This window comes from Anas acuta, chromosome 4 (assembly GCF_963932015.1).
Source record: "Anas acuta chromosome 4, bAnaAcu1.1, whole genome shotgun sequence".
In the NCBI taxonomy this organism is placed as follows: Eukaryota; Metazoa; Chordata; class Aves; order Anseriformes; family Anatidae; genus Anas; species Anas acuta.
The window spans coordinates 1,395,765-1,413,918 of record NC_088982.1 but is presented as its reverse complement, the minus strand read 5'-3'; the positions used below and the strand labels follow the sequence as shown (position 1 = coordinate 1,413,918).

At 47.2% G+C, this 18,154-nt stretch overlaps 1 long non-coding RNA gene across 12 annotated transcripts; it reads left to right on the top strand.

The window, feature by feature from the left end:
- Window positions 1-1,391: 1,391 nt before the first annotated feature.
- LOC137855390 (uncharacterized) lies at window positions 1,392-17,044 on the top strand. Of its 12 annotated transcripts, none has more exons than XR_011095696.1 (11): window positions 1,392-2,074; window positions 6,626-6,833; window positions 6,915-7,048; window positions 7,299-7,412; window positions 13,700-13,940; window positions 14,127-14,216; window positions 14,747-14,836; window positions 14,938-14,999; window positions 15,299-15,406; window positions 15,728-15,802; window positions 16,391-17,044. It is a non-coding gene; the product is annotated as an uncharacterized lncRNA (long non-coding RNA). The 12 variants fall into 12 exon arrangements; XR_011095706.1 differs by having other exon boundaries at window positions 1,856-1,877; window positions 1,981-2,074; window positions 14,747-14,999; XR_011095700.1 differs by having other exon boundaries at window positions 6,691-6,833; window positions 14,747-14,999.
- Window positions 17,045-18,154: the final 1,110 nt, after the last annotated feature.

Here is an 18,154-nt window from a genome sequence, read left to right as displayed (position 1 = left end):
TGGTCTGTCTTTATAAACTATTATAAGTACTATTTTTGTTATAATTCAAAATAGATATTTAGTATAAAGTTTTTGCTGTTAAATATTTGTTATTTAGTAAAATATGATTTTTTTTTTCTCTTTATTGTAAACATTGTCTGGAAAAATATTAATATGTTTTATCACAGTTGTTTTTAATATTAAAAAAAAAAAAAGAAAAAGCACTTGTGGGGTTTTTCGTTATGAAATTGGTGCCGTGTGAACATGTGTTTCAGTCATGTGGTTCTTAATATGTATATAATATCATGTGTCGCATATTAAAATGAATGTTGTGTATTTTGTGATCTTAAAAAAAAAAATAAAATAATCCATGTGGCTATTTTATAGACTTCCATAATAAAAAGAGTTGAATCTCCAAAGCTTTTGTTTCATGCCCATCTGCATCGCCTCTTGAAGGGCTTGTGGCCTCCTGGTTTGGGGTCTCAGGGTGCCCCCATAGTGGGGGTTTTGCACCAATGTGGGGACCTATCCATCTCTGTGGATGGGGTGTAGCCTTGCTGGCTGGCCTGAGGTACGGGAAATTCCCCTTCAACATCTAATAAAGCATTTTATGGGGAGGATGGACAAGCGTTGAACCAAGCTGCCCAGTGATGCTGTGAAGTCTCCATCCCTGGTGATACTTGGAGCCTACTGGGACATGATCCTGAGCAACCTGCCCAAGGTGTCCCAGCTCAGGTCCATCCCTCCCAGAGGGTCTGGTGGGCTCCAGGACACCCAGTGCCTGCCCAAAGCTTCTGCCTGTCCCCAGCCAGAGACACAGGCTGTGCAAAACCAAGCAGGAGAGGAGGGAGAGGTGTTTGTCTCCAGGTGGACATGAGGCCTGGCTGTTGCTTTGGGCTCTTTCAGGAGCTCACAGATGGCCCAGGAGACTACTGCGGGTCAAAGAACATGCACCCAACAACAGATTGCATCAACAGGATGGTTGTTAAAGGCTTGTATAGCCACCGTGGTGGGTAGGTTGGTGTTGGTGGACCAGACAAAGCAGGACACGCTCAGCAAGGGTGGGTAGAGGCAGTGGTGGTAGCAGTGGAGCTGCAGGCCACGTTGTCCCCAGCCCTCCTGCCACCTCCTGTTTGGGACTGTGGAGTGACTGATACTCCTCAGGAAACCTGACCCCAGAGTCTTGTGTGAGTGGAGCTTGCCTCGAGCCTCCTACACCCAAAAAATTGTAGGAACTTTTGGTCCTGGGCAGTGCTTCGCATGAGACGTGACGGCCTAAAGCTACTGCAGCTGCACTGGTCCCAGGGCGGAGCTAGGGTGGATTGGGAGTGCTTAATGAGTCGTTAGGTAATTATTTAGGTAATTAGCTTCTGTTTCACTCCTCTTCTTCCCATAAAATCCCTCTGATAGGGCTTTGGCAGAAAACAGGATGCTGCTGCTCTGTGGGCTCTTGCTATGACCATGCTGAAAGGCAAGTGGAAGCTGGAGGAATTAACACAGTTGGCTGGAAAATATGACTGCGTGACTCCAGCCTGTGTCCCTCGGTGCAGCTGGAGGCTCCCTCTCCTCCCTTTGGAGCTTTGTGGCTGCTTTCTTTCCCTGCTTCTGGATGTGTCCTGCCAGCAGCGGCCTTGCTGTGTCCGTCCCTGTTGTTGCCAAAAATGACTGTGGTTGTGCTCGGCCGTGGTCCTGTCCTGCTCCTGGCTGCTCCCGGAGCTGAGGGGGCTGATGTGTCACCTCTGTTCCCTTCCAGCCCATGATGCATTTATAACACTTGTCTGTCACCTATTTAATAGCAGGGAAGGTCATTTCCTTCCAGCCTTTTCTCTTTGGGATGTTTTCCTCAAATTCCCATTGCTTTTATTTATTCTTTCACGTTCTGAACTGCATGGCCTGAAGTGAGGAGCTGCACCCTGAAAAGGGGCTTGATGGGCTCCAGGTAGAGCAAGGAGTGTGCCCTGTGCTCCGTCCCTGCTCCCGCTTCTTTCCATTCTGCTCCAGGACCCGGGCTCATGTTTCTTGTTGTGTTTTAACTTCAGCTGAACTCTTGAAAAATTTCCTTTTAAAGGTGGTGTGTTGTGAGAGTGTAGAAAAGGTATGCGGGTATGCATACATAGTGTTTTTTTTCCTCCTTTTTTTTTTTTTCTTCTTTTCCACCACTTCTCAACACAGCCCCCAGAGAAACACCCCTTGCAAAATGCAGTGTGGCTTTGGTGTATGATCCAAAGATGGGCTGGGTGCTGAGGTCCTCGCGAGGGGGTGGTGAGGCAGTGCCAAATTAAAGGGGGCATTATAAAACATTGAACTGTAACTAGAATAATGTTTACAGGAATTATTTAAAAAAAGGAGAGGTGGGAGAAAGTGGTGGGTGTCCAGGTGGTGTGGATGGCTTCTTGGCATTGCTTTTTCTCAGATAATTTTAAGAGTCCTCATCTCCAGTCTCTGCTGGAGTTGTCACCTTGGGGTTGCTTATGGCTTTTTCTCTCCATGTACCTCTTGCTCTGGAGGCTTCAGGCACTAGTTTTAGGGTCTTTTGGTGAAATGGGTTAGTATGCTGTGTGCATCCAGTCCCCTGCCAGCCTCTGAAGAGAAACAGGCTGAGAACCCTGAATATAAATTATACGACCTCTTCCCAAATGTTGCAATATTAAATTATAGCGCTTGGATAGCCTTGCTATCTTATAAATGTCCAACCTGTACATTTAAAAATGATTGACTGTGACAGCAAAAAGGATGTAAAGTGGTGGAACAGCAAATAGCTTGCTGGCAAATATTTCTCTTTGAAGGTCTCCCTTCTCACTTGCATGGGAGAAATTTCCAATTTATCCCAGCTGGAAATGAAAACTTTCCTCTAGCACAGGTGATTATGCTCAAATTCTGATTTATGGCATCTTCCTGATTGTTGATTAAACTGCTGATGTGCAATTTTGATATGATAAAATACAAATGATAAAGGTCTGTGTGAGTGGGGGAAAAAAAGTGAGAAAGAGAAGGGCAGGGAAGCCTTGAGGCTGTCTCAAGTCTCAGTGTCCAGGAGTGCATTTTCTGGTAAACAGCCTGCAGGTCAGAGGTGCAAAGCTGTGGGCTGAACAGTGGCTTTGGTTAACACATCCCTCTGCTTGCTGCTGGGTGGCTTCAAGAGAGGGTTGCTGAGTTCAGTGAAGTCAAGTGATGGTCCTTCCACTGTGATTTGACCTTCCCAGGAATGTGGAAGATCAAAAAATAATGAGTGGCAGCACACTTAGGAAAGTGTTTTATCTACTTCAGCCTCATTTTCCCTGGTGGAAATTAGCCCAGATTGCACAGTTCTGTCTCAACAGCGCAACTTTCAGTGCTTCCTTCATTAACCAGTTTCTCACTTAAATTATTAGAGGACTACTTTTGCATTTCAAGCTAGATGGGCCTAAAGAAGGGGAAAAAGGGGGGATTTGAGGCATCACTCCAGACCTGCTGAAGGTGCTGTCTCTCCATTTCCCCTAGCAGGTGGAACTTTACTCAAATAACTTTCCAAATTCACCATTGGGTGATAAGAAATTAATTTAAAGTGTAATTTAAAGTGAAGTTAATTTAAAGTTTTTAAACTGTTCCTACAAGGGAGTATGGACTGCAAAACCAAATGTTTCCTTAATGTTTCAGGCAGCAGCTTGAACAGTGAATTCGCTCACCCTAAGAACGTTTCTTTTTAATGGCCTAAGACCAGTATCCAAATGACCTTACCTGCATCCTCCAGGTCATGTTACCATTTCAAGTCCTCCTCCAACACTCAGTAAAGTCAATGGTTGTCTTTCTTGTGCCTGTGTTGGAAGCTAGATGAGGCTTTTACAGGCTTTTTTCAATACTATAAATATAGATGGAGTGTATATATGTATATTTGTTCTGAAGTATCATGTTTAACCATTTGTTATGGCATGAACAGTTTCTCTTTCAGTGTAATGAACACAGTTTTATCTGGCATAAGAGCAATGTTTAGTCTACGCTCACGTATAGCTTTTCCTTTAACAATATTTGTCTAATTATGGCCGCACAGATTCATTTTTCTCGGTAGGGAAAGGTTGTTTTTTGGATGTGCTTGTGTGTAATGGTGGCGGATTGCAACAAGCAAACCCAAACAGCCACAGATGTGCTCCTTGGGTGCTCATGAAATATAAGAGCAGACATCATGCTCCACCTTATCATATACCTGTCTCTGTGCATGGTCGGTAATGTATTTCAGGAGAGAAGCTGAAATAAACAGGACTGAACTTTTTTTTTTTCTGGCTCACTCTGAGGTTTAGGGCTATGGACTGGTCAGGAAGGTCCTGGCCTGCTGGAGCACCAGGGTCATTATTTAGTCACTGGTGAAGATGCTCTCCATCAGCTGTTTTTGTCCTCTTCTAGAGCCTTTTCAAAGTAGATTTCTCTCTTGGTGTTGTAGTCTGTAAAGCATTTTAGGGAAGGATGGATATGGGAGAGGAAGGTGGGGGAGCGATGATGCCCAAGGTAACGACCAGTGCTGCTGGTGGAGCTTGGCTGACTCCAAGGACTGGGCTACAGACCACCAAAATGCTGAGCCTCATACCAAGCCCAGAGGTGGGTGTCGTGGTGTCCTGGGCTCCCATCACATTATGGGGCTACGCTGGAGGCGTGCGAAACCAGGAAAGGTCAATTGCAGGATGTGGTTTTCAAAAACACAAGTGGAAATACAGAGTAGCGGAGTCTGGCACATCCCTCGCAGATTGTATACATCAGCTTCCCCTGAAATCAAACCAAAATAGTGGAAAAATGGGATGCTATGGCAGCATTAACACAGCAGAAGCAACTGGCCTGAAGCCCTGTCTCTAGCTGGACTGAGGCTGCCAGCTTCTTCTACAGAAGCTTATTTAAAAACAGAAGCATTTGAGTACTAGAATTGCTTTTGCAGGAGCCTCGTTAAGACAGATGTTATTGCATCTATTAATAAAGCACAACATTTCCTTTCCTGAATATTAATCACTGGGTGGATACACTCGATGGGGCAGTGGAAGGGCCTCGTGAGCAAATCTGGACCAAGTAAATTAACATCAGCTTACTCAGAAAATAAACCAGTGTTTGTTCACAGAAAGGTAGAGAAACTGGAGCCAGAAGGGCCAGAGGGCCACCCTCCTGTTAAAAATGGTCTCCTGGCTAAGGTTGATTTATAGGAAGTGCCCTTGAAATCAGTTCCTTGAGGTTTACAGGACTCGAAGTGTTGGACATGTCTGAATCACCCAGCAGAGTTTCAGCAAGCGTGCCACCGTCTGCCAGTGCTGATATGGCAGCCAAGAGACCCCAGGGAGTAATTCATTAGGGAATCCTACCGGGCTTTTTTGTCCCAAATTCATCATCACTGTGAACATGCACATGTTTTTTCCCTGCACACAAAGCATGCATGGGACTCGTCCTACCTGCCAGGATTTGGAGCTGCTTAATGCCCCAGTTTCCCTCTCTGTCCTGTTCTCTGCTGTTATAAATGCTCGTCTGCAGGGCATGGAGCAGGTCTTGGAAGAAGCAAAGTTGCTGTAATCCGTGACTACATGGCAGCAGTTTGGGATCAAGCTTTGTCTTACTGCGTGTTAAGTTCTTCTCTGGTAACATCTGACTCTCCAAGTCAATGGAGTGAAATTCAGATGTTGTGACCCTGAACACACAAATCAACTCAAAATCCATGAGGCTTACTGGGGTCTGTTTCTTCTAAACTTAAAAAAAAAAAAAAAAAAAGTGATATTAACCTATTGACAATTTGCATCTCAGCTTCTATCATGTTTTCCACTACAAATATGCAAAATGTACTTTATTTATGGGGTGCCATAATGTCACCTTCCAGACATGTTCATTTGGTGTTATTTCTTGGAGGGAGTCATCCCTATGCTACAGGCAAGCAAGAAGCCCTGCATTGTTAAGATCTAACATAAGGATTTCAGAGAATTTTATACAGAGCATAAGTTTGGGATTTTCACCCCAAGTGAGTGAAGTCCCTAAAAACTTTTATATTGTGTAATGTGTAGGCAAGAGAAAATAATCTGGTGGTCTGAAGGGTGGGGAAGATAGGGAGCTGTGCTGAAGTGAGTTCCTGTATTTGGCAGAAGTGATGCATTGGCTTTGGTTTATAGCAGCCAGAGACAAGAACAAAATTAATTTATTATAATATATATTTTTAAATCTGTTTTGGGGAAATTCTCTCTCTGGGTGAAGGGAAGTGGCTGGTTCCCTCCCGGTCAGTTCCATGGGAGTGAGAAACTCGTCTTCAATGTTGCTAGCTTCTGAAACACCTGCTGTTTTACCTCATGTAGAAGAAATCTGTGTTTTAGCTAAACTATTTGGTATGGTACTTTGCAAACACCCAGCATTGAGATTTTTCCCTTTTTATTTTGTTTTGCTAAGTTTTCTGTTAAGTTTTCCTTAGCAGAAAGAGAAATAAATGATTTTGAATCTCATGTGGGCTCCCTGGGCCAGTCTCACATGAGATATCTCACTGTATTCAGGGGATGATTGGGATGCAATGAAGGGTTTTGTTACCACTTGTGCAGTATCTGCTCTCGAAAGAAGTGCTGTCACAGAAAATTAGTGGGATGGTTTTAATGCAAGGTTTTATTAAATCAAGCATATGCAGGACCAGACTGGGAAAACGTGTCTCTGCCAACTTTCACAGATTTCTAGATTCATCAAATTTATGACCGAGAAGGGACATTAAATCATCCTGTCTCATCTCCTCAGCACAGCCCTTCGTTTTCATCCTTTTACCTGTGTGCTGTGTCCTGCCATGTGAATTCGGTGGGAGCACGTCTTCCAGGGAAGCATCCCATCTTGAAGAAATCAGGCGGCGGAGAATCCGCTGCTTCCCTCAGCAGTTCGTCCGGGTAATCACCCTCACTGTTTATTTCCACTTGTAATTTGTCTGACTCTCAGCTATTAATTCTTGTTCTGCCTTTCACCACCAGGTTAAAGAGCCCTTCAGGACCCAGATTTTCCTCCTCGTGAAGAGGCTTAGGCAACGTAATCAGAACGGCTTGCGGTCTTCTTTTTTGATAAGCTAAGCGAAAATTAGTGAGCTGATGAAGCCTCTTGCTGCAAGGTATTTGGCTTCAGCCTCTGAATCACTTCTCTGTGTGCTTTCCTCACAATCTTTTATTTATGCATCATCCTTCTAGAAACATGGGACACAAAAACTGCCCAGATTTCCCTTATCTGCCCCATCCCTGCAGACCTCACCACGGAGAACTCATTTCATGCATGGGTCACTCTGGGTTTCCTTTTTTGCCCCATTTCCCTCACAACTTCATGGTCGGACTCACCATTGGGTAACTCTGTCCCTTTATCCTCAGATCCCTGCTGGATCACCCATTCTGGGGACAAAAAATGGATTTTTTTGGTGCTGCAGAGCTTCCCCACTGGCTGGTGCAAACCATCTCAGCTGCTGGGAGCTGCCTGGAGGCGAGGTGAGTGCTGATGCCCCAGCTGCTTTTTGCTGGCCTGATGGTCGGGCTGTCTGCCCCTGCACCACACAGTTCAATTCCCAAACTTGCACAAGCCCAAATGACTTTCCAGCAGGCTGTGAATTCCTGTGTTTATCCTTAGGAAGGCTCTGCAGACTTCTCCATGCTGAGATCTTGCTCCTGTGCTTGCAAGGGCTTACGATAGCATAGATGAAACATGCTTGGACCAAACAATGGGGTAATGGTTAAATCTTTATCTCGCCCTTGCATCTGAGGGTGACTTGGCTGGCTCCTCACATCTGACTCAGAGAGGGGGAAAGGAGCAGGCAGCTGGAGACAGCGGTGGCCCGACAGAGGAGCTCTGCGGTGGGTCTGGTGGCCCTGGCAGGTTCACGGGGCCAGGTGCTTGCTCTATTAAAAGAGAGTGGAAAACTGGACATCAGACGTGGCCAACCCTGTGGTGCAGACACCCAAACAAAGCAAACCTGCAGCGGTGTTTCCATGACCCCAAAATACCAGCTGAGCTCTCCAGGCTGCCCAGGACCCTGCAGCGTGGCATGTTCTCCCTCTGCAGTTTGTGGTTTATTTACTCTCTGGGTGCTACCGGTGAGCTGGGAAAATATCCCAGGGCTGGCTGAGAAGGACGTGCCAGCTCTGTCTGTGTTTTTGTGCATCTCCAGATATGGGAAAGGCTCAGGGGTCGCTGTGAGTGGTGAAGCCAAATGTCTGTGTTTATGTAGGGCACCTGTGCATCAGCAGTGCCTATCGGGACACTGAAAATGGAAGGGGAGAATCTGAATGTGGCCTCTTTATATGACAGAGGGGTGATGATGCACTGGGGACATGTCCTGTGCCTCTGCATGGACATGTAGAGGGTCTCCTTTGGCTGCTTTGATGGAGCAGAGCACGTTATGCCTCTGTAAGTAAAACTGCAACCCAGCTAATCAGCCTGAATTCACTGTTCCTAAGCTTAAGTGCTAAATTAAATGTTCTTCTTAGGAGCTTGGCTCTAGATTGAAATATCACAGGCTAATTGTGAGTATGAAGATGCAAGAACAGTATGTGCAGATGCAACTTCTGGAACAGAAGTGCATAAATCTCTGATTTCCTGGGTTGTGCTATTTCCAGCGAGGTTTTCCCTGGGTCAGCTCCGCTGCTGTTATCTTTGCCCAAATGCCTTTGGTTTCTCTTGGCATTGCCCGAGGAGATTGCAGGCAGCCCTTCACCCCTGAAGCCCTCTGCTTTGTCTGCCCTTGTAGCTGCCAGAGCATCGCTGACCACGACCCCATCTGGCAATGTGTCCTGGTCCCCTCTAGTGTGTGTCACCCAACTGTCCCCTGCTGCTCAGTGCAAGCCTGTGAGCCAAGCAATAGCTCCTGAGCCCTGCCGTGATTCTGGGGAACATTATGGTGCCCCAATATTCTCGTGGTCATTTCATTGATTTTTGGGGGAAAAAAAAAAAAACACAACAACTCTCAAAGGCAAGTGAAAATGAGGTATTAGTGTGGCTGCAAAAGCTGGGAAACCCCAAGCTAAACTGTGGTCGTGTGGCTTTCGTTTTGCTCCTTTTGGTGAATAAATGATGCTCCTGTGTTAAATGACACAGTCACAGGCACGGTGGCATTGCTACACGCTGTGGATCAAAGGGAAGGCGTTCGCTTAATGAACAGCTCCTTAATAACTGGTTTTCTCCTTGTTGACCATGAGCAGCTGTGGATTGCTGGGTTTTAGGCCACTGCTTGGTCCCAGCTTTGGCTGGGGCTGCCCAAATGACCCTGCCCCATAGTGGCTGCCCAAATGTGCACACACATCCTCTCAGCACAGCACTGGGAGCTGAGAGCACTTTGCAGAGGGGAAATTGAGGCATGGTTGGCATGCTGACACTTCCCTGAAGTGTGTGGTCATGGGCTGAGCCTAAGCACAGGGTGTTTCAGGATCTGCTCAGGCTCTTTCCTCCTCACCTGCTCCCCTACCCAGAGTTAAGTTCTTTTTTTTTCCCCCACTTTTTTATTTTATTTATTTAATTTTTTAATTTTCTGCTGCATTCAGTAGCAGACAGCATATGCTGGTGTGCACTAAGGTAGAGAATAAAACAGAATTTCAAGAATAAAACAGAATTTCATCCTGTTTAATACCAGCTTTAGGTACTGATGCCAGTGTACTGGTGTGCTGTGGTGGCTGGTGCTTGGGGGTGATGGGGCAGGTGGGGGTCTGCAGCCAAGGGGGGCTGATCCTGGCTCATGATGAAGCCCTAGGAAGCACTCTGTCCCCTTTCTGTACCCTGTGAATGGGGGAGGACAGGCTGTAGTGCTCCTGCTGAGACCTGTGAGCTCATTACACATCTGCAAATTTGTTCTGTGCTTCACCAGTGCAGCCTTCACTGTTGGTTGTGCGTTTGCACCCACTCAGCAGCTTGGTGTGGGCTGTCCTGGGGACTGCGTGGGGCAGCCTGGGTTTGCTGGGACATACGGGCACGCTGATCCCAGCCATGCTCAGCGTTTTGGGGTGAGGCTGTACCCAGGCACCCACCCGCTGGGGGGTGTTTGTGCCAAGCTTCTCTTGGTGCTGGTGCAAACCTGAGTGCAGTGACCGCGGGCTGCATGGCACACGTGTGGGGTTGTGCGTGCAACTGAGGGTGCTGCTGAGAACTTGAGTGTATCAGGGAGCACACCCAGCATGTGCACGCATTTGGTGAGTGTGTGCGGCCCTACAGGGGGCTGCTGGGTGAGATAGGGGTGCGTGTGCCCTAATTTTGCTCGCATCCCTCCAAGAGCCTTCAGAGCCAGGGTCCAGCGCTGGACACTTGGACACCAGCGCGGCGCTTGGCCGTGCTCCCTTGCTGCCCTCTGCAGGCAACCACCCCTTGTCCGCAGCATCGCTGAGCAAATACAGCCACTGAGAAACACCCTCGGCCTCCTCGCCACCTTTTTCACCCCACCGTACCCCTAAAATAACCGTTTTCCATTGCAAACGCTGCCAGGCACCGGTGGAGGATTCGCCGCCAGCTGTGCCAAAGGGCAGCCGTACTCCTGGCCCGGGCTGGTGGCCGAGCTGGGCAGCTCGCTGATGGCTTTGGCTGGTGGAGGAGAGCGTAGGACGTGGTGATGTGAGTCACTGCCGAGCCTCACAGGCAAGCAGCCGTGCAGAGCTGCTTGGCAGCTGCTCCTGCAGGAGCCTACGTGCAGAGGCAATGCGGAGGGTTGCTTTGGGAAGCTTTTTTTTACGTGCACAGGCTGCACCATGGCCAGTGCTGAGGTTTTCTCTTTCCTCTCCTCTGCTCCTTTCTCTATCTGGTAAGTCAAGGTTAGAGGCAGTGCTGGAAATTGGGCCAACCTGAAATAGCTGGCCCTCAATTGTATTCCGACCCAGATTGGGACAAAGATGTCCATAAGTCTGTCCCTGACCTGAAGCAGCAGCTTGTTGGGACCCTGGACTTGGATATTTATTAGCACTGGCTCCAGAAGCTGTGATCTGATGGGATCCAGAGGAGCCCCAGACAAGACTCCTCTGGCAGATTGGGTTCTGCATGCACTGAGGAAATCAAAACAAAAAAATAAAAAAAAAAAAGAAAAAAGAAAAGAGGGAAGAACTTGAAACCACCCCAGTTCTGCAACACTTCATTTTTCAGTTTCTGGGCAGGATTTAAATTTGGCATCTAATTTATCTCAAAACACACAAAAATCATGTAGTTTGGTAATTCCACAGTGCCTTTTACCTGGGAGTTTTGAAACACCTTGTTAGGAAAGCGGGGCTTTGTAATTATCCCAAGTGCCCAGATGGAAAAATGAAGGTAGGATGCATGATTTCACCAGGGCTACCCAGGCAGTCGGTGGCAGAGGTGAGAATGAGGTGGTAAAGGCACTTTGCTGTTCACAGAACGTATGAGTTAAAGGGGAGAGAAGATGGGATCACTGCTGAGCTTTCCAGGAGCAAGCCCTGTTTGCTGGAGCCCGTACTCAGCCTGACACTCCATAACTGTTGCAAAACAGCAGCTGAGTAACATGATAGCGGGTTAATTTGTGGTTGCACATGGAGCTCAGGAGCCCTGATTGATGGTACCGTGCTCGGACTGCCAGGCTCCACGGCCCTACATAACGAGAACATAATCTTGCGCAGCACCTGGATGCCGAGCACAGTTTTGGTCTCCAGCAAGATGAGGAGGATTTTGCATCCTGCTTTGTAGGTTTAGGAGCTCCACCCTCCAGGATCTGGAGTTCAGCATTTGTTACAGGGGTTGTATGCACTAGATTTTTATAAGTGTGATGTTTTTTTTGTGTGTCTGAGCACTGAAGCTCTGCTCAGCAGGACGTGGACCTTGCTCTGTAGTAGTTTGTGCTGCCAACATGAGAGGGGCAGGACCAGAGCCTGCCTCAACTTTGTGATGGAGCAGCTGGGCCAGAAGGAGGAGGACAGGGATAATGAACTGGCTTGTCAGTCATTCATGGGCTGGGAACAGTAGGGAAAAGCTGGGTTTTAGCCCATGGCTTAAAAAATTGGGTTAATGGGATGAAGGGAACAGCTGGACTCTTGCATATTTGGACAAGGTGACAAGCAGAGGAAGGACAGTCTGATGGTTAGGGAGAGGAGAGATGTGGTTTGATTCCTTGCCTTTCCTTCCCGTGTGTGTTCCCCTTGTTTTGATGCAAGGGGCAAACTGCACGTTTGGGCATGAATGGTTGTGCTTGTGCTTTGGGCACCGAGCTGCTTGAGAAGACCTGCTCCTCCATGCTGCTCAGGTCTGCAAGTGCCAATATTCAGCTGACAGCTACGTTTTGGGTCACCCATTCCCCAAATCAGCTTGTGGTTACATCTGAGGCTTTGCAGTGTTCAGGCTGATGCCCAAGGCTGGCGCTGTGAATGTCAGCCTCAGTGTGAGGGGCATTAGAGCCCTGCTTTAATTCATAAAGATCTGGTGAAGCTGAGCACCTCGTGAGATGCCAAAGCTGGGAAGCAGATAAGGACCCTCAAAATTTAAAAACCTCCGTCTGTAAAAGCGGATGAAGGCTGCAGAAAGAAGAGCCAAGACAAGGAGGATCTCACGGTGGCTGAGATGCTGGATATGAAGTGGTGGATCCGAGATGGAGTAAGGGCTTGGCATGAGAGGGAGAGGAGGGAGCAGATGTGAGAACCCTGTGCAATGCCTGCCCTGTGGCTCACTGGTACCTTAGCACAGGTAAGAGGTCATTTGAGCTCTGGCAGCAGCTATAAGGGAGCGCCAATTGGAACCAGATGTCAGGAAGTGCGAGGCACCACAAACGTGTGGAAGGGCCTCCCAGCCATGGCGGCGGAGCCCCTAACACTGGGGTCATTCACGAAGCAATTAGTTGGCATCCTGCGGTTTTGGCCTGTTAAAAACGGGGAATCAACCTTCAGGAGCTAAGTGGGCCTGCGAGGAGCTTTCCCAGAGCGATGGGAAGTGCTGGCACGGAGAATTAGAGCGAGCTCTGGGCGGTAGGTGACGGGAGGTGGGATGAATGGACCCACCGTTGACTGTGGAAAGGCTCCTGTTGAGTTCAGAGGGCTTTGCCTCAGGCTGAGCGCCATGGATTTGAAAACAAAAAATGGAAAAAAAAAAAAAAAAAAAAAAAGAGGCCAGGACTTCTATTTCTCATTCAGCTTTCCTGCCTGTACATCCATTAGGGCTTTTGTAAGTCACGTCTTCTGTGCTTTCTCTTGGGGAGCCATTGTCTATTGAATTGTTGAAGTAGTTATTCTAAGGTCGTGCTGGGTCTGTAGCTGCTTCAGGTCTTTAAAGCCATTTCTGAAACTTTGTTAGAGTTATATCATAAATCACCAGAAAGTTATGGCCAAAGCAGGAATTTCTGGGTGAGATTCTCTTGCCTGGCTTCGGTAGGAGGTCAAGCTGCTTGAATATATGCAGCTCTTTGTGATCCTATGATCATGGTACTCAACCCGATGTTTTCCCCTTTGCTGGCACATGTTCCTCCAATTTACATGAGCTTCTTTGCATGGCACAGAGCCTGCGAGGATGTATTGCCTAAAGGCTTTCCAATTTACTTTCATGCATAAACCTTACAGAAAATTGGGGGTGTGGAATACTTCTCAGTCTGGAAATGTTGGCTTGTGCTCCTCTTTTTTTTTTTTCCCCTCATTATTTCTTATCTTCTCCATTATTTCTGCTCTATAGAAAGCCCCCAGGAAACTCATCAGGCATCTTACACTAGTTCAGTTTTACAAGCTCAGAAGGGTCAAATGGCCATCTGTTTTTCTGTCTGCATACTGTTCCTCCTGACATAACCTGAGTTTTTCCATACCTTGATTTACTGCAGGAGGTGAAAGGCTGGGGTACAAAGTCATTCCTTGATGGTCATGGAGAAACATTTATGCAGGTGAATATTTGGAGAACCAGCAGCTCCAGCGGCTGCATGCTCACCATTAACATGAAGCAGTTGCTGCTGTGGATGAGGAGAAAGATGCCCTGGATCCTGCTTTGCTGAGAGCTGCTGCATTAAGTCTCCAGGAGGCTGTTTCACGGTCTGCAGGTCAATGGATGCTGCCCCAGCGAGCTCAGTAAGCTTCAGGAGACACCTGGGGTTTGGGAGGTGGGGGGACGGTCTTCAATTGAGTTGTGATTTATTAGTGCTGGTATGGAAGCCTATTTTCTCAGGAACCATAATGCTGAGTAATATTGCTTGAAGAGACGGTGGTATGTGTATGCGATGGAGCAGCCAGAACCTGGATCCTGTATCCCTGCAGGAGGAGGCTCTTTCTCAGGGTGGCAGGTCCCCCCAGGGCTTGACACAAGGATGGTGTGTAAGATCTGACAGCGTGGCTGGTGTCTGCAAGGTGAGTGGTTAAAGCTCTCAGCCTTGCTCCCCCCCTCTTGCACACCTCTGGAGCATGTCACACCTCAGGGGGTGTCGCTCCCCTTCGTGGGTCGGACTAACACCTCAATCCCCAACAGCAGGAGGGAGGAGAGAGGATCCCCAGCCTCAGGACATGTTATGCTTACTTATTGCTTTTGCCCTCCTGGGAGGCAGAGCTTTGATTGCTCATTCAGGCAAAAAAAAAAAAAAAAAAAAAAAAATTAAAAAAAAAAAAGCGGATCCACTCAGATTTTACAAAATATTGTAGGCTGCGTGAGGGTACATGGGCAGTAGTAGGAGAGGTTGGCTTGAGGGGATATCTGGAGTGGGGGGGATCCTTGGCTGCCCTCTGCTTCTTCCAGGCTTCACCAACAGAAAGAGTCCAAGGGGCTATGGCTGTATAATCGCTCACTTAACAGGATCGGAATGACTTACTAACTGTTCCTATCTGAACAAAAATAACACCAAAACATTCTCATTTCTTCCCCCCCCCACCCCACCCCCTTCCAGGCCTCATGACTTTAAAAGGATTTGTGACAAGCCATGAGCCTTGAGAAAATAAAGCACGATGAATTCCCATCCATACAGACAGTTCTGAAGGTATGTGTCCCCTCCTCCCTGCTCCCTGGAAAACCACAGTCTTGGCCAGAACTGGAAGAGGAGCCATTCATTCAAGCCCGGTTTCCCAAATCGTATTGCAGAACGTGGACTCAATCACTCTTAAATGAGCTCCGTGGGGATTCCGCGTCCCCTCGTGTGCCAGGTTAGCTCTGCAGAGCGTGCGGGACACACGTGATGGAGGGACAGCAAAGCGGGGCTAGCACGTAGCTGGGGAGTGGCTGGGAAGAGGGTGGCCTAATCCATGGGCTAATCACCCTCTGGAAATACCCGACTCCTCCTAGCCCTATTCCTCTGCGATTAGCTTGGGAGAGGGATGTTAAAGCAGAAGACATTGCCTTACCTTTTGCTAAAGGGTTTTGGGTACCATGCAGATTTGAGTTCTCAGAGAGCAAAACAGACACTCGTTCATGGCCTTAAATCAGAGTCTTGACCCTGGTCTAGGTCCAGGAGAGAAGTCATCACTGCTTGGTGAGTGGGGACACTTAGAGGTACTGCTTCCCCATCTGCCACTCCCCTGCAGGACATGATTTCGCTCCTCTGAAGGCACACGTGAGAGGATTTACGCCAGAATATGCTGCTGAGAGGGATGAGGTTAGCACAGGGCAGTCTATACACTACATAAAGCTCTGTGGGATGCCTGCAGAATGCTCTGCTTTGAGCTGGTGAGAAGGAGGACAAGGTTTTGCACACAGAAGTTAGAAAGACTATTTTCTTCCTGTGCACCAGAAGCTATCTGTTTGGTTTTCTTGAAAACTTTGGTAGAGACAGGCAAAAACTTGTTGCTGACAGCACAGTGCTTAGTATTTTTCTCACATTGGTTTCTAACTGCTAAAATCGTGCTGAATTCCTTTTGTCCCCCTTTGCACTTAGGAGTTTTGTTCAGACATTGGTGAAAACCTGAAAGTAGAAATGAATTTCTTGAAGCAGTCACATTCTTGGGGAAAGGTGAAAAGTTTTTTTTCACCTCCTTCCTCAGACCAGTTACAAACTGCCCTTAATTCCAAGTTACGCCAATAAAAGTCTGGTGCTGCCTTGTTCAGCTGAGCAAAATGATTAGTGGTTCCCAACCTGTTCGTTTTTTATGAGAGGGACAAGACACAGGCCTTTTCCTGCAGTTTTGTGTGTGCACATCACAAACTTTGTCCTGGAAGGTCCCGTGCCCCTGTCGCAGGGTGGGTGAGGAGGCAGAAGGACCTCGCAGGCATGAAGCGCATTGGGAAATTCTCTTGTGATGGGTGGGGAGCGATGGCACATCACAAGAGATGGGGAAAAGTGAACCCCGTGATATCAAACACATGGCAAGATGAACCACCTACTGTTTAATGAGAGAATTAGGACACATGAATGCTTTTTCTCAGGCTACTTCAATCTGTTTCTAATCCTGGCCTAGGGAAGAGTGGATGAGAAGCAGGAGGCCAATATATATATATTTTAATGTTTCTCATCTTTAGTAAGTGTGTGTGTGTATTTATATTTACCGTAATTGCTCACAAAGACATGTTTGACACTGTTATTTCTGGTGTTCCTTGGCAGCAAGAGGCTTTTTACCACCAACCTATTGATACCACATGGTGGATGAGAGCACCTCCTACTCTCCCTCCCCTCTTTGCTCCAGACCGAAAAGCACTGGGTTGTCTCAGCTTGGCAGAAGAAGAAATACAGAAAGGGGGAAGCCAAGTTATGAGTTCGGCTCCAGAGCCCTCCCTGCTCCTTCTGAAGTGTGGGTCCCTTGTTCCAACAAGGGCATGTGTGCAAACGTGTTTCCTACGAAGCGTTCCCATGGCAGAGCTCTCAGCTCTCTATTTATTTTGCTGGGTTCTCGCTCAGGTCAACCACGATGCTCTGAAGCGTGGTGGTTTGGACTTGGAGATGGCTCATGTGGTCTCCATTACTGGAGATCACCACTTAAAAGCCAGCCTTGCCAAGACAGACCAGAGCCTCTCATTATCCGACAGCTTTGCCCAAATTTGAGTGAACTTGTAGCTTTCTGGGAGAAGGGTCTTTCTGGTCAGCACAGATAATGTGGAAGTACCTGTAGGATAGAGGATGGAAAAGGAAATAGTTCCTTATTCCTCCTGTTGTGAAAAAGGTCTGTACTTTGCTGGAGAGTTTTGCTTATATAGATTATCCACCCACAAATCCTTGTTATGCTTGGGAAGTCACCATAAATAAAGGGAATTTGTGTTTGTGGTGGCTGGTGGTGTCTCAGAAGGGCTTATGGGGGAGAGACCGCTTCATGATGTATTAAGTAGATTTACAAAATCTGTTTTTCTTCACTAAGGACTCTGTTGTGAGAAGCACTGATGATCCAGAGCTCTGCTTTGGGAGAAGTCTTGTCTGTGATATACAGATGAGAGCTCTGCTGGAAGACAGTTGCAGAGAACTTTCTGGGATAAACGTGTTGAATTTGCCAATGAAACCCAAATGCTGAGCTGGTTTGATCTGAAATCCTCTCAGATAAAATCTGGTAGCCTTCTATCTGAGGACTGGAAACCAGCTGGCAAAGTGGCACTCAGGCTACCAAAGTTTGTTGACCTTATTTTAAGTCAGACTAGGGTTGAATTGTATATATGTGACAGTCGTCCTTTTCTCTAAGCAGACACATCCTTTTATGTAATACGTATGGCAAAGTGCTGGTGACCGAGCCTTTTAGGGGCACTCTTAGGATGCCTGGCACTGCCTTGGCTGGAGAAGGGAGGCAGGGTAGGACTGGGGTAATTGTTCATTACAAGACATACAGATATGCTAAGGCAGCCCTAAAGCTGCTGGGTTTTGTCATAGTTTGTTAAAAATTAAGGTCAGAAATGGTTAGTAGATCCCTTCAGAAAATGGCTCTTCCACAAAGCAGTCTGTCTCATCCTATGATGAGTTAAATTTTGGAAATGGTGTCTGCTCTTCATGGATTCTTAAGGAAGTCTGCATCCAGTGTCTGGGCTGCCTCATGGCTTTTAGACTCCTAAATGTTGGTGAGATGAATCCCACTCTTAACACCTTACTACTTTTAAAGTAAATTGAGCATTCAAGGTCTTCCATCACGGCACTTTCTCTTTGTGGCTTTTTCCTTTTCAACAATGTGAAATACTGTGTTCAGTTTGCAATACACGTCCGTGGTTTCTACAGACTTCAAAACTCTTCCTTGTTCCTATTCACCACCACCTTTTGGGCAATTAGAGTCAACTTTCTTGCTTGGCCTGGCATGCCAATCCTTCTTAAAAAAAAAAAAAAAATCAAAACAAACAAAAATAAACAACAACACTGTCCTTCAGGTCCCATCTCTCTGCTCTGTGGGTATGGTGA